Here is a 22,918-nt window from a genome sequence, read left to right on the forward strand (position 1 = left end):
ACAAAAAGTACGAGTTGCTGGAAATATATCGCATATTCTACTGCAGCTTTTCTCGGATAATGGAAGGTGACCAAGTGAATAGAAAAAAAAAAATCAAAAGATTTGGGAAAAATGATTCCACAGTCGGCTGCGCTCGATCCGTTTGGGCGAGGTGGGTGGGCGGTGCAGTACATAATTATTCCCTCCCGGACTCTTCTCACCTCAGCCGAGGGAAACCACCCGAGTCTAACACCGGGAAGGCTGCATGCGACCTTCCTCGGTTAACCCAATTCGTATTATAGGCTTTATCTTTACCTGGTTAGCGCCAAACAATTCTATTCAACCGAGAGAATAGTGGTTTTTAAGTTACTTTACAAACAAAATAGTAAGCTAATGCTGCGGCCGATGCATTCACCTTTGCCCTTTGTGCTTCAATAGCCAGGGCAAATGACGTTCACCTGGCAGCAGTCATACGGGTCGAATTCACGTACTTTTCAGTGAGCCCGAAACTCGTCGCGCCTTTGATGGTGCCGCCACCAGCCCCTTTGGCCCAGGCCTGGAGGACGCCTTTTTACAACATATTCATTCTGACAAATACCAAATGACCTGATCCAGCAAGGGGCGGGGGGGGGGGGAGACTCGCTGTAAATTGGGATCGCGATCAGTCGAGACCTCATGTAGTCCCGATTCAGTTCCTCAAGTGTACAGAATCGCTTAGGAGCATTAGCCATCATGAAGTCTCTGAAGGGCGTCTCTGCCGCCAGAGGGCTCACTCACTCTGGAGACCGCGCGTGAGCACAGAGCGGCGGCGGCGGAGGAGATGCGACGGCGGCGGCGGCGGCGAGAGTGACAGGGTGCGGAGCGTTGGGCGGTGCGGCGCGGCGCGCGGGGCACCATTTCCGGCAGCTCCCCGACCATTACCCTAACTTCCGCCTTAGCTCCCCCAACCTTGCCTTCTCCTTCGTCCACCTCCCCCCCACTTGCTGCCCACCGTCGCCCTCATGCCAGCCCGAACGTTGTGCCAGTCTCACATCCACACCACGCTGTCACCTCAGAATACTCTGTTTAGTTCACTTTGGTACCTTGGCTTCTGGAGACCTCGCGGTTCTCAAAGCCACGATTTCCTCTTCTTCTGGATCTGAAGAGGTGAAGCGCGTACACTTGCCAAGGTTATTCTGGCTATCATATTTCTTTTTCTTTCTTTTCTCTTTTCATCATCATTATTATTATGATTATTTTATTTTATACCTTTCATCGATTTTGGTCATGAACGGAATGCTGTGTTTTGGGCTTTGGGCGTCGCCGGAACATGTGCATGGCGAAGGAGTTGTCCCTTTCGCTGCGACTTTGAACGAGTTCCTTCGTTTCCTCTTCTAGTTGCCGCCAGGCGACAGGGCCAAAGGCCACCTAGAACCACCCAGCCAGCCACACACACTACTCTGACACCTGCTCTTGCTGCCAGCAGACGATTCTATGCTGATGAGGGTGGTAGATGTATTTTGATTAACCCCTTCGTTCTGGTATCTGCCCTCTGCAGACTTCATGCCGGATAAGTGTTTTTTCAGCTGAGAGGTTGGTTGGTTAGCGGATGTTGATGATGATGATGATGATGATGATCATCATCATCATGGCCATCAACACAGTTAAAGTTATCATCACAAGGATTATCTCTGGATATTGTGGTTGTGAGCAGTAACAAAGGGGACAGACAACCGCAGTCAACCCCCAACACCCTTATGATAAGTTAATAAGAATATGGTAATTTGCAATAATGAAATTTGACGAGACACTTGATTGTTGACGAATCTCTTAGTAACTTTTAATTACTCAATGAATTGTTATTTACCATTCCTTTTGATGAGCCACTTAAGAGAGACAAATGTCTCAGGGGAACAGGGTCAGCGTAACAGACAACGAAGTAAGAAAGAATGGGGGTTTTGGTAAAGGTCTGAACAGATTTTAGAACTTATGTAAGGTTAGCTAGCGTTATAAAACTAATATCTCTTATTGATTATAAATTACGTAAGTTTTTGAATGGCTTGGATCCAAGTAAACCAATCTTTGGTAGAGGAAAGAGAGCTAATAACTTGTAGTTCGAAATTAATTATAATAAATATATTTTTCAAACAATTATTATACACTCCTCCCTCCCCCCCAACCCGCGTCCGAGAAAGGAAGAGCAAACGGTCGCGGATGGCACCGGGAAGCGCTCAATCTTTCCAAATAAAACTTTGGCGCCCAGAATGAAAAGAATCAGATCAAAGAGAGAAATCCTAATGGGCTTCACACCAAACGCAACTTTGAAAGTCAAAGGAGACTTTCCCCTGTGAAGACATCTAGCCACATAGGTAGTACGGTTTACTACACACAAGTGCGGTCAATGAGATGACTCTACTCGATGGAGACAAAAAGAAGAAGAAAGGCAAGGTGACTGCGAGAGTCAAAAGAGATTTCCCTTTGGCGGAAACAAAGTGACACGAGTCGAAATGGGATGTAACCTCCCCACGTGTGACCAGCGCCCTGCCTGTGGAAGACAAAATCTCGACGGAAGAAAAAGGAGGAGGAATACCGCGGCGAGAACGAAAGGCAACTCTCCTGTGTGGAGGCGACACCTGAGCCCAAAGCGGGACGCACTCGACCAAATGTGGTCAGCGATACGCCTGCGGAAGACAAAAGCTAAATAGAAAAGGAAACATAAAGTTCAATGTACGAGTCATTCTTTTTTTTTAATGTGAGCTAACTTACTTAATATACCCTTTTGATGCGTTGGGTGACTTAATCATGCCTTTGTTCGAAATCTATACCCATTGTTTTTGCGTCTAAAAGTGTCGCTCTCTTTGTCTTGCCGCGGGTTGCCTGGCTCCATCTCGCGCGACAAAAGGACTATTTTGTCACAGAACAGACTGGAGCGGACCGACGGGGGCGGGGTGGAGACATTGAGGGATGTGAAATGAATTATCTACCAAAGAAAGAATAAATGCATATTAATAACACCTGAATTATAATTGAGACTGGAAATCAAAATGAGTACAGATATCATGGATCAATTATTCTGAGTTACATCAACTCGCGTCGTCTATTGTCTCTATTTTTTTTTTCTTCGCTAGAAAATCGCGGACTACAGGTAGGCTCCAATGGTCCCCAGACCCAACCACAGATCTCCCAGAGAAGCTTGTTACTGTCTCTACTGCGCCTGTATGAAGAGGTGGTTGATGACTGCTTTGGTGACTTTTGTGTGGTATGAGCATCTACAATAAATATTTTTGAAGATTAATAAATTAATAGATATTCAATTCATTTGCGCCTTGCGGCCATTTTAGAGGTTTGCCATTAGGTTTTACTTAGCATAAAGGGACCTCACCGCTTTAAAGTGCTAACATTTCCTCATTTATTAACCCTTTTGATCCAACGAAAGCCAGGCGATTTTCTTCAGTTTAGGACCTTTGGCCAATAAAAAATGAAAAGAATTTTTTTTTAGGTCCATATACCATTATGATACTTAAAAAGTGTTGAATTTACAGTTAGGACCTGTTTATGTTGAAGTAGAAGAAATCACTAGGAAATAATATATTAACTGTAAGACTCACATTTTTTGTCAGAGACACACACCAAACTGGGGAAATCACTCGGATAGAACTGAGAGGTATAATTAATAGGAATGCGAGAATCGTACATCAACTTCTCAAGAAAATCTCTATCTCGCAGGTGGGCGAGGGCAAATGTAGTATTGGTCATTGTGCTTTTATGAAGTCTGAAGAGTGACTACATTTGCGGCCAGCCAGGCCAGCCGACTTTGGTGGAGGCGACTGCTGCTGCCCTTACTACCTCTGATGTACCGGAAGAGGTACAAGAATCCCATTAAGACTCTCTCCCTCACTCACTCTCACTCTCTCTTTCTCTCCCTCTTCCTCTCTCTCTCTGAGACATAAACACAGTCAGGTGTATGATAAGGTAAAAAAAATAATAATCCAGCTCCTAATAATCGAAAAAGATGCTTGAATTAGACACCAATTTTATACACTTGAGCTCTACAAACTATTCGATATCGCGGTCTCTATTCTCCTGATCTCTCTGGTAACACGTAGACTATTATCTGATGCTGAGAAGGATTTCCAGGTCCTTCACGTGAAGTGAGATCTCATGTTCCTCAAGTCCGGAACTTGGCCTCAGCGCCACCGACGGGGGTTGCCACGAACAGGAACAGAGCCGCCGCAGCAGCCGCCTGGCCGCAGCCCCCAGGTTGGGGGAGTTGTTATTTATCAAGCAGTTGATGTTTAAGTGCTGTTCTGGTGGAGTTGTTATTTATCGTGTAGTTGATGGTAAAGTGCCGTTCTATGGCATCCCTTAAAATAATTTCTATCGAAAAATGATAGAAACAGTTTTATGATCCATGTTGATTATTCTTATGGAGAAGGAGGGCTGTAAATATGTATATACATATGTATAAATATATATATATATATATATATATATATATATATATATATATGTATATATATATGTATATATATATATGTATATATATATGTATATATATATGTATATATATATGTATATATATATATGTATATATATATATGTATATATATATATATATATATATTTATATATATATATATATAGCATAAAACATAAACACAAACACAAAGATAAACACAATCGTGAACACAAATATAAACAGACACACACGGAGAGCCACGCACATATACGCACTCAAACAGAAACATAAGTCCAAACACAAACACAAACGCACACTCACACATATATACACACATATACATATATACACATGTACATACACTTGCTCATGCACATAAACAGGCACATGCACATAAACATGCATATGCACATGCACGTACATATACAAATGCACATGTATAATTACATGTACACGTACACATACACTTGGAAATGCACATACACATGTATAATTACATGTACACGTACACATACACTTGGAAATGCACATACACATACACATAAACATACAGGTGCATGTACGGTATAATGACACATTAACATAAATATGGACATGCACACATATCCTTATCCACATACCATGTACACACACACACACACACACGCACACACATATGTATGTATATACATATATATATATATATATATAAATGCACACACATCTACGTACGCGTGCACATACACTTACATATACATATGCACACACATATATACATAAATACGCATACATATCCATACACTTGCACATACATATATACATATCCTTATCCACATACACATGAACATACACATCCTTATCCACATACACACATACATGCACACGTACACACATACGCATGAACGTAAACATAAACATATGCACAACAACATACACACATATACGCCACGTACTCACATACACATAAACATATGCACACTCACATGTATACACATACACACGTACGCATACATATACACATACACGTAAACATAAGCACAACCACACACATTCGATAAGTACACACATACACATACACGTAAGTATATGCACACCGACATGCATACATACATACATACACACGTGCACATACGAGTACACGTAAACATAAACATGTACACATCTTCATACACCTGCACGCACATGAACGCATGAACACACAAACTCGTACACATACACGTAAACATAAACATGTGCACATCTTCATACACCTGCACTCATATGAACGCATGAACACACAGACTTGTACACACGCGCGCCCACACAAACAAAAATAAACATACGCACATGCACAAACACATATACACCTACATCCTCAGTCTTGTGTCCCACTTTGTAATTCTGGCACCTACTCGCCCCAATTAACTGGAGCACCTCCTCCCCCCCCAAACTCTGACGCTTCGGTTATACGGCCAATCTATCCTCAGACCGCCACCACCACCACGAGCCCGACTCCCCGTCCCTCTACCTCCAATTAACAAACTGCCTCTGCGCCCCCGCCCCCGTCCCTAACCTGCACACTGCTCTCGCCTCCCTCCTGTGCCTCCTTTCTTTTTTTTTTCTGTCCCCCTGTCACCCCCTGGCATCCACCCCCTCCCCCGGTCCCCCCTGTGTAGACAGAGACCTCCCCACGCCGAGCCCCAATATGCCAATCTGATTACAACACGCCAACCGCAACAGTAAACATTTTCACAACTCATAACTACAACCGCACATACCACAATTCACGACTAAAATGCTTTTGGGGTCAAGCAACTCTCTGCTTTATGTACCTCTGTTGGTTCCGACAATTATGTCCACACCTAAATTGATGTCACTCTATGATTGCATACCTTTAGCGCTAATTACCACACTGACCCTTTCGCCACGGGTCCTTCTCTCGGATGAATAAAGTTGCTTGCCGCTGGTCAGAACAGTTTGTGGCTGCTACTAAGTCCTCCATTCATTTGCCGTCAGCTGAATAAATTCGTCTGGATTCAGCCAGAATAAAAAGGGCCCGGCGCTAGCAAGACCAGTATCAGTAGTGTCATCATAATTGATAAGGTGAATTAAGAGACTCATGTACTGGATTAAGTGGGGGTTATGCATCCTTGGATCCTAGCTATTCTGTTCATCTGCGTGTGACCTCTTCAGCAACGAAAAAACCTCATCGAGTCGAGTCTCCGCCAATCCCTTTGGCACACAAAACCAACCTTGCGTTCGCCCAACAAGAGCCACTCTTTGCTACGGCAGCATCCAGGGCGATTCGTTTAACCCTTTTGCTCCGGTGATGTTGTATAAGCTTTATGAACGCACACAACATTAGCCAGAATAAAATATGTATAGCAGGTCACATGGCGAAGAGGTTCACCGAAAATCTCTTCATCGAGGTACGCCACCGTGGGGAAGGAATTAGTCGAGATCATCTTAAACTCAAAAAATACCCCCTCCCCCCAAAAAAAAAAAAAAAAAATCATAGATCATGTCATCCAAGACAAGTCCCTTAATGAGTAATTTGACATGTGTTGATTTTGCTAAGGTGCATACAACCATATTTTGCCTATTTATGTACGTCCACTTTCACAGCCGTCATTTCAAGCGCATCTGGTAATAAAAAAAGAAAAAAAAAAAAACTTACAGCTGGAGGCACTAAGCTGCAGCTAAAGTCATTATTGCTGCCCTTCTTGGCTGGGGTGACCAGGCGAGTGGAGGTTACCAATTCCCGTTAGGGATCCAATTCGAGACCCGCGTAGTTAGGAAACGACTCTGAAGCCTTAAAGCGGCAAGAAGGTTAGAGAGATAATATTATACCACACACATTCTCTCCATTCATAAACCTTTGACCACCCTCAACAGATTTTCCTCTATCCTATATATCTGCAACACTTCTCTATTAACCTTGTCATACACCTTCTCCAAACGCATGAAAGCCCAAAAGATATCCTTACCTTTCGCAAAAAAAATCTTACCGTATATCATAGTATATCAAAGATAGTTTGTGGAAATAATCGAAATCTGAAATCGTTGCATTGGTGATGGTGATGATGATGATGATGGTGATGATGATGATGATGGTGGTGGTGGTGATGATGATAATAATGATGATGATCGCTGATGACCGATGATGATGATGATGATGATGATGATGATGGTGGCGGTGATGATGACGATGATAATGATGATGATCGCTGATGACCGATGATGATGATGATGATGATCGCTGATGACCTTTGATGGTGGTGGTGATGATGATAATGATGATGATCGCTGATGACCGATGATGATGATGATGATGATGATGATGATGACGATAATGATGTGGGAACGCGCGTTGCATCTATCCGCCAAAAGTGGCTGCGTCCGAAGGCCACTAAAGGAGAAGTCGAGCCACCCGACAGAGCCGGGACGGGCACAGCCTGGGACTCGTCTTACTTAATACGGTCTATACAGCCTCTTCCCTTACTAAATCTACATTGCTCTTCCCCAGTTACTCTCACCTGTTCCCCTCCTAATATTCTTGATTGATCCCCTCCCATTACTCGAAACTCACGATCCCACTCACACGAAGTGAGAGACTCCTGATAGGGCAAGCAGCGGGTCACGTGAATCGAACTCACGACCATCTTCTCATAAGCTCGACGCGATATCCACTGGGCTAGTGCGCGCCTCGCCCTCTCACACATCTTAGCGAAATACACTTTGCACACTGATCTCTCTGAAGCTACTAGTTGTTCCCGTTTCCCTTGTATGTTAGAGCTATACATGCACTCCTTCTGTCAACCGGTGTACTTTCTTCCCTTAGGCACACATTATGCAATCTCACCAGCCATTCCACTACAATTACTCCTCCCTTTCTTAGACGCTCGGCTTGACAACCCAGGTGCTTTACCAGTTTTCATTTTTTTCCAATGCGTATCTCATTTTTTACAATAACCCTCTCATTCTCTCCTCCCATGACAGTCATCTTCTTGGCATCTCTCACTTCCACAGTCTTTCTACCAGCTTCTATAGAGTGGAGAGTAAGAAAATTGGTCTATGTTGGGTTTTCTTGTATATTTGAATTTAAGATGTGGATCATATGTGTTTTTTTTCTGATTGTTGGAATTTCATTTTGCTTTCAGGAGTTTATGAACTTATCTGTCAGACCCTTTATAGATTTCGGTCCGAGACGTTTTAGATGGATCTTTGATATTTTGTCGGGGTCCTTCACGTAGCAGTTTTTCAATTTTAAATGAAAGCATGAATGGATGGTTTGACTGATTGCATGAATGGATGGATAAAATGTGAATGAATGAATAATTAGATAAGAAATAACTGTACCAAATATTAATTGCTCCTTGTTTAATAGAGAAAGAAAACTGATGTGTTTTATTTATTTGATCTTTCAATCCTATAATCATCTAGATGAAGTTCTTCTTTTCCCTCAGGGGTCCCTCCCGACCCCCTAATTAGTTATCACTACTCGGGGTCCCTGGGGAGGAGAACCACCTCCCACAAGATCAACAACTACTGCTCTTATCTATACAGCAGCTACCAATCCCCGGCGCACTCCACACACCCCATCCACTCCAACTCCACCCTCCACAGCAACTGCCACCGCCCTCCTCATCACATCTCCACAACGAAGCCTCCACACTCCACAGCAGCTGCCTAAAGCCTCCACGACAGCTGCCGGCGCCCTCCACGACAGCTGTCCTTCGTCTAACACGGGGATGGATTAGGGCTTTGCAAGGCCGCGTCATAATGGCAGCTATTCCAGATGTGATGAGATTACCCGAGCCAATCCTGATGTCACCTACTCACCCTCGAAGCGTCGTCGTCGAGGCCTGGAGGAGGAGGAGGAGGAGGAGGAGGTGGAGGAGGCAGAGGAACTGGAGAATGAGGAAAAGGAGGAGGAGGAAAAGTAGGATGGAGAAGAAGAAGGAGGCGGAGGAGGAGGAGGAGGAGGAGGAGGAGGAGGAAGACAAGAAGGAGAAGGGCCTGTGGAGATAAACTTGTCCATTGGAGGAGATGGTTTCTTGGGGATGTTTGTTATGTAATGATGTTGGTGCTGCAAAGGAGGGGGTGGGTGGCATCTCATCAAGTCGATATAGTCCCATGGTGGGATGTTGCAATAACGCAATGTAGCCACATGTCAAATTATGCCTATGGCTGGTGTATAAGGGCCACGTGATGTTAAGCCTCTCCCAGACTGAAGAGCACACACACACACACACACACATACACACACACACACACACACACACACACACACACACACATACACACATACACACACACACTTTTTTGTTTTTGTTCGCAGACAACAGTTCGTCTTATTTATCTGTGTAGCTCTCCTGCGGAGGCAAAGAGGTCGAACCCATCTCGATAAGGTCCCTATGGGACACTCTATCGTTCCGTCCTGACCTTGAGCAGCAGCAGCAGCCCCTCCCCCCCTTGAGTCCGAGTCTGAGTCCGAGTCAATGTTTTACTCAGACCCGAAGCCTCTCTCGACATCCAAAGAAAAGTGTCTGACATTAACCAAAACAAAAACTGGAAAGTAAGTCATTCAATAAATGAATGAATAGATAGATGAATAAATAAACGAATAAGTAGATAAGTAAATAGATAAATAAGCAAATGAATAAATCTATAAATATATAAAAAATAAGTAGTAACAAATGAATAAGTAGCTAAGCAAATAAATGAATAAGTGAATAGATATTTAAACAAGTAAACAAATAAATATATGTATAAACACATAAGGGAAAAATCAATTAATCAATCAATCAATCAATAGATGAAAAGTGAATGAATGAATGAATAGATAAATCAATAAATAAACGAGTGAATGAATAAATCTATAGATTAATGAATGAATTAATTAATCTGTTGATATAGAATAAATATATAAGAAAGAAGGGGAGAAACAAACACAAAAACAAACAAACAAACAAAGGTAACTCAGTGTTCACTGGATTAAAGATCACAAAACTTGGATTTCTCCCGCCGCGCTTCAAACCTTTTGGGTACGGATGAATGTCGTTCGTTTGAACTGAATTAAACCTCATGGCGGCAGCCAGAAGAGGTTAAAGGACCCCATAATACACAATGCCATAGGCAAAGTAACCTACAAGCATGATAAAGAATGCACAGCCGCACACAATATTTGGAGATGTTAACAATGGTTATGGTTTTTCAAAGCCCACAGTACTATGAGGAAAGCAGTAAATAATTATGACTATTACACTCAAGACTATGATAAAGGACGCCCAGACACATGGTACTATAAGGAAAACTGCCCACAATCATGATTTTTTTTTCAAGTTAAGCCTACGTTAAAGGACTTCCAGCCACACAGTACGACGAGGAAAGCCGCCTACCATTATGACTATTGCAGTCATAAATGTAATAAAGGGCACCCACCCCCAATCACACAGTGGCAGAAGGGAAATGCGTCCTATAGTTAGAACTGTAATAGAGTTAACGATACACGATTTTGCTGCAGGGGTTAGGGCTGCCGGGCCGGGCCAAGGGTTGGACGCGCGGGGCGGGGCGGGGCGGGGGGGAGGCAACCTTTGATGGGGAGAGATGAAGGCTTTATATGGTGATGGTTTGTTACTGTGGTCAATTTTTGATCCTGAGGTAATTTGGCAATGAATGTGCCGGGTCGTTTGCTGGCTTCTGTCATAATAGCGGCAGGATGGGATGAGAGCAGCTTGGTATGACTTGGTACGGGAGTACCGAGGGTAATTGCAAGCCGGTTTATAGTCAGGGATGTGGTGAGTGGTAGTATGGCTTGGTATCGTGGTGTGCTATTCTTCAGATGACTATCGGGGGTGTTTGGACGTTAATAGAAAGTGGGGATTGGGTGAGTATACCACGATTTTCGCACGGCGTTGGTATGATGGTACAAAAGATTCAGTGGCCCATTCTTAGTGGGCCTAGGTGTCAAAAGCTTACTGCAAACAGAAGAGACGATTCATTGTAACAAATGATACAGAAGATGGACGTACCGATACAATATCTAGACGCCTTTCCTGGAGCTACGGCCATCCCTAAGCTGAAACTGTCTACCATTAGACCAGAACATACATACATACATACATATACCAAGGCTTTTTCCCCCTTACAAGGGAGGTAGCCAAAAAGGAAAAGGCATAAAATCATTCCCACCCATTCCATCCCTGAATACACTCCACACCCCTCCACCCTCCCTCTTATCTTAGCACCTCCACAGCAAAGCCGCTTCATTAAATCGGCGACCCCCCCCTCTCCGTCCCCCCATGCATAAAAGGAGAAGACGGGGAGAAATCCCTTCGGGCTGCGTCAAATTTTGCTCACACATACTACCTCACCCCCCATCCCCCTGCCCATTCCACCTCATGCATCACAACATCATCCATATACAACCATTCTCCATTCACCCCTGTCTTCTGTCCTCTCCCGTCCTTCCTCAACAGACATTCCCCTCTTCCCCAAAGCCCCCTTCACCCCATCCATCCACCTCATCCTAGGACGTTCCCTCATGTTCATTCCCTCCACATCTGCCTTCCATACCTCTTTTACTAGTCTTTCTTCACTCATTCTTTCCATGTGTCCAAACCATCCTAATACTCTTTCATCAACCCTATCTCCCAACTCCCTTTCCACCCCTGTTCTCCTCCTCACCTCCTCATTTCTTACTCTATCTAGCCTAGTAACCCCCATCATACTTCTCAGACACCTCATCTCAAACACATTCAAACTCCTTCTCTCTTCCTCTCTTATGTTCCATGTTTCTGCCCCATACAGTGCTGTTGGCACAATCACTCCTTCATACAGTCTCCTCTTAGCATCCATTCCCAAATGTCTATTCCTCATTACATTTTTTAATCCACCAAGGCATTTACTCGCTTCTCTCAATTTACATTCTACCTCCTTCACTCCACCTTTTCCTGCCACATTTGCACCCAAGTATCTAAAACTATCCACTTCCTCCAGTCGCTCTCCCTTAATGCTCACTTCCAGTCTACTGCCACTTTCACCCCTTGTACATTTCATCACCTGACTTTTACCTGACGGAATAGAATCAGCCAGCGACAGCCAGAACAAGATCTGCAAAAGGTAGACGTCGTCACCCTTTAGCACACAAAGGTTCCACACATCAGTGAGAACATAACAGCAGCCCTCACAAACCGCTGTTCTCGTTTGCTTGCATTTAACCCCGTCGTTATCACATGGCTGATTGGAGCTGGCTTCAAAAACAACGACTCTTCACGGGAGACGTTAGTCCACGCCTTGGAGCCAACCCCTCCCCAAGAGTATCGTCTGTCAAGGTCTTCATCGAGTCTTGTCCTCATCTTCCCGGTGCGGCCCACTGGAACCTTGGGCTTGACAACTCGTTGTCTCCAACGACAGACTACTGCGCCAGCAGCACGTCTTTCCAGGAGAGCAACGCGAAAGTGAAAGAGCAGCAACCAGGCGTTTGTAAAATAGCAGTCACCCGATAACGTAATGGCTATATGGCGTCGGAACAGCAGTGGCGTACAAGTGACGCAGCAGTGATGTAGAAGTGACGCAATGACGTGCTGGAGAAATTCGAGCGATGCATTAGAGCTGGGTCAGGTCAATGGATACCTGAACGGACACTAATGCCCTCCGGGCCCAAATGTGACGTCGATTTAATCGTGTGGCGTGGAAGCTCTGACGTTGATTTGAAGGTGTGACGTAGGAGTGGCCGCGTGATACGACCCCCGTGTAGCTCAAGTGGTGCTGCTGAAGGTGTTGGCAGGTGTCACAACGCCCGCCCAGGTGCTCTTGGTGGCCGAGCGCTCCCCCTCGATGCCAACGAACGAGGTCAACTCCAGGAAACGTTGCAGCCCCGCATCAGTGCCTGCCGCTCTCTATATATCTTATTCTAGCTAATAGTGTATATATATATATATATATATATATATATATATATATATATATGCGCGCGCGCGCGTGTGTGTGTGTGTATGTGCGCGTGCGTGCGTGTGTATGTGTGTGTGTGCGTGTGTGTATGTGTGTGCATGTACAGATTTTTATATGTATTTGTAGATGAATATGTACTCGAACAGGTATAGTTGTAAATGCACATGGATAGCATGACATGACGAGTTTCTGGCTGGGCTTTCATAACAAATATCTTCGTTCCCCAGAGACGGTGCAACGCTCTGCGGCGGTTTTGTTTGGGGTAGCAGCAGCAGCAGCAGCAGCAGCAGCAGCAGCACTAAGCGAGTTGGCTTGTTTTAGCGTCAGCGTGTTGGCCAGCGTGTCCTTCCTGCGATTATCCGACGTGATGAGGACGTGATTTGATTGTGTGTAACTGGGCTCAAGTAATGCCATAGAGCCGCGAGTAGCGGCCACGTGGGAACCATCTTTCAAAAATGAGGTACGCCTACTGACCATCAAGGTAGGTGGATGGGTGGATGGGTGGGTGGCTGAGTGTTTGGATGTGTAGGGGAAGAAGGTAATAAATACCAACAATCTGATATCGATGATTCAGTTTAACGTCGCGAAATCCCCCTCTATCAGGAGGCTAGGACGGTGCCCCTCACAGTGGACTTTGTAGCGTGAAATTGAATGAACCATGCCCTTGGTCCAACTCGCTGTCGGCAGGGGATCGATCTGCCGTCACCTCGACCTACGCCGCAGGTAGCGACGCTCTAATCCAAGTAGCTAACATGAAGGAGAAACAAAAGGAATCTGTGACGTGAGCGGGTGGATGGACCTCGTGATTACACGTGAGCGACATCGAGCTGCCGCGGGGATAGAAAGACACTGTCATAATAATAATAATCTTACAAGCTGAATGATGTAAAAGTAACGTCGGGGGAGGATAGTGGTGACGTCAACGCTATGTTTGGCACGTCCATGCTGAGACGCACTTTATGGTTAGGGATGATAGGTGCTCATGGACATGGAACTACCTAGTGTAGGTCTTATGGTCTCTTGCAGTCACCTCTCTTCTTAGTTTGTGATCTTTTCATACGGTCTGGTGTATGTAATTTTGTAGCAGATGTGGTGATGCGCTGTAGTAGGTGTCCGGTTCGCGCTCTCTTTCGATGACGAGTGCCAGAATGTGTTTTATGGCGTGGCAGCACTACACAGTAGTGTGATAATGCACAAATAGGGGTTTAGATAAGGGATGATCATTCAACCCTTTCCGTATTTGGGTGGTGCGCTTTCTTTTCGTCCAGCTATTCCATTCACCGCCTCCTTCTGTTCCGGCTGCCACCAGGCCATTCCATTCGTCTGTGTGGTCTTTGCCACCTTAGGAAGGAGGGAGGAGAAGGAGGGAGAATAAGGGGGGGGGCAGTGGGTAATCATTTCTCGTCGGCGAAGGGAGACGGTTATGATGTCACATTGGTGATTGAGATAAGAGCGGCGGAAGTAAAGATGATGATGGTGATAGTGGTGGTGGTAGTGGTGGTACTTTCCGTCGTCGTGGTAATCGTGGTGATGGTGGTGGTAGAGATGGAAACGGGAGTAACGGAAAAGATAGTTAGGGTGATGACTCTTAGAAGGGATGGTGGTGCTGGAAATGAGGATTTTGGTGGCGCAGGCAACAGTGCCAGGTAAGGTGGTAATGGTGCTGGAAGTGGTGGTGATGGCGGTAGTGAGGTTGATGTTGGCAGAGGAGGAAAAGATGGTGGATAGTGGTGGTGAGCGTAGTCGTTGTGTTGGAGACTGTGGTAGCGGTGGGGATGGTGGTGGCAGTGGTGGTATTTGAGATGGTGTTGACGATCGTGGTGTCAATGATGGAGGTGGTGTTGTTTGTGATAGAGCAGCCGGTAATGTTCTAACTGGCGGCTGGCGGTGGCGGCGGCGGCGGCGGCGACGGAGCGCGTTAGAGCGAGCGTTGGACTTATCAAGGCCCAGCCAGTTATCAGGGAGCGCGCGAGGCAAATGGGACGGGGAGTGGAGGACCCCCCAACCCATTAAGGTGAAAACGCTCCAGCCATCCGTCCATCTTCACTCCAGCAATAGTTGGCTTAATAATCTCAGCTCGGGAATAATTACCACCCAGGTATTCCCGCGTCCGCGTTTACACGCACACGGGGCCTCCCTGCCTGTGGCTGTATATATACATATAAACATACACATACACACACACACACACACACACACACACATATATATATATATATATATATATATATATATATATATATATAATCACTTAAACAAAATGTAGTAGCACATTTGTAAAAAAAAAAATAATAATAATAATAATAATCACGAAGAACCCATAGTCGGAATAAAAGGAAACTTAGAAGAAAGTATAACTTCTATATCTCGGCTGATAAGTATAGCCTCCTTCAGGAAAGTGCTGGTCACAAGAAATGATTGAGATATAAATACAACTGAGATGCAAGGGAGGAAGAAACAGGGATAGCTTGACATGATTTTCGCATGTTTTATTTCTATTTGGAATCAGTTTTGCGGCCCGCCGTTGTATTTTTTTCCAATTTGTCAATGTCTAATGAAATTCGGTAACCATATGGATACAGCATATTCAAAATGTGGACAAACTAACGATTTATATAGTGTGTTAATGACAGATCGACTTTTAAAATCAAAAGATCGCACAATCAGTCCTAGAACCTTATTTGCTTTTTCTAAGGCGAGAATATACTGCTTAGATGATTTGAGATCATTACTGATAATTACACCGGGTTCCTTTTCACTATACACTTTTTTAACGAATTTCCAAATAACTTATAATCGTACATACATATACCAAAGCTTTTTTCTATTTCTCATTACACTTTTTAATCCCCCAATGCATTTACTCGCTTCTCTTAATCTACATTCTACCTCCAGCTGCACTCCTCCCTTTCCTGCCACATTCGCACCCAAGTATCTAAAGCTATCCACTTTATCCAGACTCTCTCCTTTAATACTCACTTCCAGTCTGCTGCCACTTTCTCCCCTTGTACATCTCATCACCTTACTTTTACCCACATTTATCTTCAACTTCTTTCTTTCGCACACCTTCCCAAACTCTGTCACTAACTTCCTCAATCCCTCCTCTGATCCTGCTACAAACGCAGTGTCGTCAGCAAACAACAACTGGCTTATCTCCCACTTTTCTCCATTTTCTTTAACCATCTCCAACCCCTGACCCACTACCCTTGCATTCACCTCTCGCACCACCCCATCCATGTATAAATTGAACAGCCAGGGTGACATAATATATCCCTGACGAAGTCCCACCTTTACCTCAAACCACTCACTCTCTCCATTTCTGATCCTAACACAAGCTGTACTACTCTAGCAAAAACTCTTGACTGCATCTCACCTCTCATTATTTATTGTTATTTGTACCTGTGTACAAAACCTAACATTTACTTATATTAAATTTCATTAGCCACTTTTCAGACCATTACTGTAGTTTATCTAAATCTTCTTGAATATCTAACTGGTTTAAGTGATTGTTTGCTAAATTGGGAAGTACCTGAATTTAGTCTCTTTTCTCGTGTCTTACCAGTTAGTCCTGGGAAAAGTTTGTTATTTTTTTCTTTCATCTCTTACCGTGAGCTCCCTTTAAGCCCTCTTCCTTGTTAATCTTTTGTGATGTACCTTGTCGAAAGCCATTCTCAGGTCCAGATATACATTATGTACCCAGTTTTCTCTCATATGCAGTACACCAATCACTCTCAAGTACTTACCAACAGGTTGACTATACATGACTCCTTTCCTAAATTCAAATAGATTGTTACAATAAATCCTTCACCTCCATCAAAACATTTTAACATCGTTTGGATCAAAAGTTTCTTAAGCTAGATAAAACAGTCTAAATTTTGACTGAACAAAAAATCTCTAAAATAAGGAACAATTCAGTGATACTAGAAAAGCTAGCCGCTTCGGTCACCCTTTGGAGTCTTTAAATTATCTTGCGCCAATTTTAATCGCCCGGGGGGTGGGGGGGTGTATCACCGTGCTTAACCAAGGGAGCCAAAACTGCCCCCGATTGCCCCCGATTTCAGTACAAGAAGGCCCTTTTGAAAGGTCACCTTGGCGAACGCCAGACTACCTCGTTCTTCGATTTCTGTTTACTAGACTTTTTTATTACTAGATTTTTCTTTTCTTTTTCTTTTTTCATGCTTTTTCTTCTTTCATCAAGGAACATGTAGCTAACTTCAGAAGAAATTACAGAGGTGTTCTGGAGGAGATATAAACGAGAACTTAGAAAGTTAACTAAACAAACTCACATAACTAATATATATATGAGCAAAGAATTACTATGAGTAACCCTTTATATCCATAGAGTCAGTCTGATGGCCTCTTCCTGGTTAATATCAAACAATTTTATTCGCTTGTAGAAGCACCCCTGAAGAGCTCAAAGCGTCTCGTTTCACCCTTCCCAGCCAAGAAGCTGGTTGTTCATTTGTTTCACTCTGCCCCGTGTTTAATAAACTTCTATGACTTTTTCTCATTTGCAGATATTACTGGAGAGTCGTAGAGTGACTGCCGAGAAAACCGTCAAGAGTATCCAATTATCAAAATAAGATGTCGACAGCAAGGAGCTTTGAAGTGATTGAAAGTGACAATATCATTTTCGCCTGTTGAGAAGGAAGTAAATCAATTGAGAAATGAAAATGAGATGAAGATTTCAAAACCCAAATCTACGTTTGGAGAAACATTAGGTGATGCTGAGGGACTTAGTCTATATAGGGAAAAAGATCGAAAAACTGACACGGGAAAAATTGGCCGGACCCTTTATGAGTTGCAACTGATATGGAAAAATGCCAGAAAGTCAGTCAAAGGTAGATTGTGTGGGAAGCCAGCTAAAAAAAAAAAAAAAAAAAAAAGGACCCAAAGAAAATCAGTATATGATAAAGGTATCAAGTTATATACCGTACGAGGCATCGTATGATGCCTTCCAGTGTAATGGTCACCTTGCTAGATTTAACTCTTGAGCAGAAATGTGCAAATAGTACCCATAAGCACAGCAGTGCAAGGCAAATGAAGAAGAATGCACATACTATAGAAGTAAGAATTATGGCAATAACAAACACGTGATATCGTCAAATGTTCAGCATATCAAAAAGAAATAGTAACATTGAAGCATAGAATGGACCACAGTTTCAAGAAGAAGAAATATAATTCGATTGATATTCAGTGACTCGGCAGATACGAGTTAAGGTATACTGGCTGAAAGCAAATGAGAGTGAAAGTATATTGACTGATTGGGAAAATGAGTGAACCTACACTGGTGGAGTTCAAGTGCGAGTGAACGTTCACCGGTTGACTGAGGATACATGTTCTTCAGGTGCGTTGGTTGGTTGCGGCACGAGTCAACATATACTCGTATATGGCGACGGTGGACGTGAGTGAACGCACTCGGGTTGAATGTTGGACGCGAGTGAATATGTACAGGTCGATTGCAGATGGGAGTGAATACACACTGGGTGAACGTGGACAGGACTGAACGTATACTGGTTCAATAGGAGAAGGTGCTGTGAAGCGAGGGGGGTCCGGAGCACAGCAGGTGTGAACGGAAGAGGGGCAAATGAAGGGAGAGAGGAGAGAGGGAAGAGAAAGGAGAAGAGACACAGGAAAGAGGTGGAAAAGAGGGACAAAAAGAATGGCAAAGTGAAAGGGAGAAGAGGTGGAGCGAGATGGGAAGGAGAGGTAATCCAGAAGGACGGGAAGAGGAGAGTAACGCAAGAGTCACATGGACAAACGAACAGGAGAGGGGGAATGTGGGAGACAGTGAAAATGGAGAACAGAGGGAAAAAGGAAAATATAGAGGGGGAGAGGTTAAGGTAGGGTGGGAAGAGAGAAGGAAACGGAGAGATAAAGGAAAAGTAGAGATTAGGAGAAGAAAAGAGAGGAAAGGGGAAAGGATTAGGCATAGGAAAGAAAGGGATGGGGGATGGAAAGAAAAAGGAAGGGCGTAGCGAAGGTGAAACGTAGATGGGGATGAAAGAGGGGGAGAAGAGGAAAAGGAGAACAAGAGAATGGAGGACAAGGGAAGAGGGAAGGGGATGGGGAGAGGAGGAGGGGGAGAAGGGAGGGGTAGGAAGAGGGGGTTGGTACCACTGTGCGTGTATCCGTTGGACGGCGGGGACTGCAAAACAAGTGTGGCCACTTTACCTTGGCACCCGGGTCCTGTAGAGCCCTGCCTGCCTGCGGTGCGGCGAGGGAGCGGGTGTGTACTGTAGATGTATAGTCATATGTATGACTTGATGTTTTCATCAATGTGACAAGGCTGAGTCAGTCTTGTAACATTACGCCATTCTCCTTCTTCCCCACCACCCCTCTCCCAATTCTTTCTTCCCTCTCCCCTCCTTCACTCGCACACTCTCCCTCTTTTTTTTTTCTCAAAGGTGAGGGCACACCCACGGGCTCCTGTGCGGCGCCATCCAAACACGAGTTCTTCGTCGACTCGCTCTGTCCAACGTCTCGATCCAGGTCTTCTCTTCTTCTGGCAGCAAGTGGTTCTGTACGGCAGAGGAGGAAATATCAGCACCGCGTGACTTATTCGCTGTCACGGTGACCCATTCACAACTGTTTGCCATCTTGATTTCGTTTTGGATGACACCAGACGATTTTAAGCAGAGAGGGAACCCAAGGGTTAGATGGAGCATCGGACCTTGTAAGCATCGGCCGCTAAATTGCAAACCTTCTGTGTTTTCAAAACGGTGACATTCAGGATTAATGTCAACTCCACACCATCATCCAAGGTCAAGGCAGAGGACGAGGGGGTCAGGTTCGAGTGCGACCCGAGTCCAACCTTAAGATTCAATGTCTGATCTTGTGTCCGAATCATCATCTTACATTCAAACATTAAGTTTTGAATGTCTAATTCCTTGAGCAATCCATCGATTACTCGATCAGCATAAATCAGTTAAAAAATTATTCTGTCGATCAATCAATTAATCAATCCATCAACCATTCATTCAGGACATTGTGAGAAAATTCAACACAAATGAAACTTGGGGGTTGACGGTTTATAAAATCAACGCCTTGTACTCTTTCTTTCATATTTTTCATGGATATAGTATGTAGACTGGATAATTCGTGAAGTATTTGTACACAGCAGTATAGAAGTCACCTTGCAATAGGCCTCAAAGTACAACACTATGTACTTTGCAAAAACACACCCATATATACACCGATATTGTTCATACTAACACTAAACGATCGATTAAGGCTCCTTTCAGCCTGGAGCTTCATCCTTCAGCTGAATCCCCGTTTCCCCTGCTGGCTGACGTTAGCCTGAATAAAACTCAGCTGGCACGCCGCCGCCACCGCTGGGAAGGGCCTAACTCAGTTTGCTTTGCCCCGTCTAATCACAAAACAAGGTCAACTTTGCATTTTACATCAGCACCTCTGTCCCTCCACTTACCTCGCCTTCCTCACCTTCTCGCTCCTCGCTAACTCTCCCTCCCTCTCTTTCATTCTCTCTCTCTCGCCTTCGTTTCTTCCTCCTTCCCTCCCTTTCTCTTTTCTTTCTTTCCTCCCTTCTTCCCTTTCCTACTCACTCCTTTCTCTCCCACTGCCCACCTCTCGCCATCCCACAACATACGAAATAATGTTGGTGGTGACCCTATGCCAGCCGGGCCGACTGGTCAAACAATGATGACAGCCGCGGCCGCAATGAGAAGGGCAAAGGCAGCGCGCGAGGCGAGACACAAAGCGTCCGTCAGGGTCGTGGGCCGGAACAGCGGGCCCGGCGCTCCGCTGCTGCCTGATTAGAGGAACCAGCTGCCTTTGACTCGGTGACTAAAACGCCCGAAGGCGAACGACGCCGCCAACCCCGGACCCTTGGCGGCGAGGTAATCGGCCGAGCGCAGGAGAGGAGCGGACAGCGAGTATTTTAGCCTACAAAGGGCTTATTATCGCTCGTGAACATTCATTTTCTCCCGCGAGAGCCCATTTTCGCCCGGGAGAGATCATTTTCGCCCGCGGACGTTCATTTTCACCCGCGGAGGCTCATTTTCGCTTCTGGGACATTAAAGAACCGAACGCGTTTCGATTCCTCTCGGGAAGTCGAAAAATGGAATTTCCGGCGCGCCTTTGTGGATCGAGACGAACTCATTTGGGTTTCGGGTAATCTGAGGGCTCCAGGTGGCCCTAACCTCCCCCCCTCCCCCTTTCTCCTCGCCGGAGTCACGCGACGTGCAACATCCTAATAAAACATCAATATGCTTTCATCATTAGAATTCTATAATGCATTCATTCGCATATGTAAATAGACCTCAAACATATTGTGTACCACTCATTCAAATACACACTCGCCACACACACACACACATACACACACAAGCCCATACACACACACACACACATACATGCACACACACACACACACATCCGGGGTTGAAGGGGGAATATTCTTTTTCATTTGGGACCTAATCTGGTACTAGCTTAATATGCATACCAAGCATGGATTCTGCATCTTTAAATTGAAGTTATTCGTAAACAAAATCACAGAAAGAGCCCTTTAAATCCTCTCCAGGAGATAGAGGCAATAAACTTCCTGTAAAGCTGATTCTGACACCCCTAAAACAGAAGAACTTAAGAATGGAGGAGAATGCAAGAGTCCATAAGGCCTACACTATCTACTTCCATGTCCCTTACCCCCCCCCATTATCCCTATCCATAAGTTATCTAACCTTTTAAAACAACCACTTGTTTCAGCGCTCACTACTACATGGTGACTAAGTCTATTCCCTTCGTTAATTACTCTGTTGGTAAACCTGTTCTTGCCTGTTTCCTTCTCAAACCCAAATTTGCTCAATTGAAATCCATTACTACGAGTCCTGCCCTGCTCTTTTAACATGATGACCTTGTCTACATCACCCTTCTTAAATCTCTTGACCCTAATTATACATGCGAAGTATGGAATCTCTATCTTGAAAACTGAATGAGCATTTTTTCTTTGTCACACAACCTATATTGGCAGGCCCTGTGCTTTCGAATCACGTACTCTATATTCTAGAAATTGAGGGGTCGATAGGTTTGACGTGTTCACAGACTGTTTTCTTTTATGCTTTTCCGACCTTCCTCCAGGCAAAGGGACTAGATATCTCTCATGTGTTCACTCCATATTGTTCTTGTTCCTCCATAAAAGTATCCAGTTGTTATTTTATTAGGGTTTCTAGTGCCTGAGGTCATGGTGGGTATGTTAGGAAGTCAGGAGTAGGTGAGAGAAACGAGAGGCGAAATGTTAGCTATTAATTATTGATGAGAACTGCAACAAGAGAATTATGAACACTTCTTCCAAGTGTAGGGTGTAAATGGAATTGGCTTATCAAAGATGCAAGCGATATTGTAGGCAGTGTTACTGTTACAAATGAAACTGACAGATGTAGTGACCACAGAATAGTAAGGTACACAGCTCAATTTAATGCCATGGCTAGGAAAAACAAACAAGTCTTAAAATAATTGTAGGCCTTGTGAAGTTGGAAGGTAACAAAAGGAAACTGGAAACAATTTTGAAGTTTTAGGATGTAACAAGAACACCGTCGGCATGATGAATTGTAAGTTGTTGCATGCTATCAG

Source organism: Oratosquilla oratoria, chromosome 36 (assembly GCF_046742065.1).
Source record: "Oratosquilla oratoria isolate Oo_2021 chromosome 36, ASM4674206v1, whole genome shotgun sequence".
NCBI lineage: Eukaryota > Metazoa > Arthropoda > Malacostraca > Stomatopoda > Squillidae > Oratosquilla > Oratosquilla oratoria.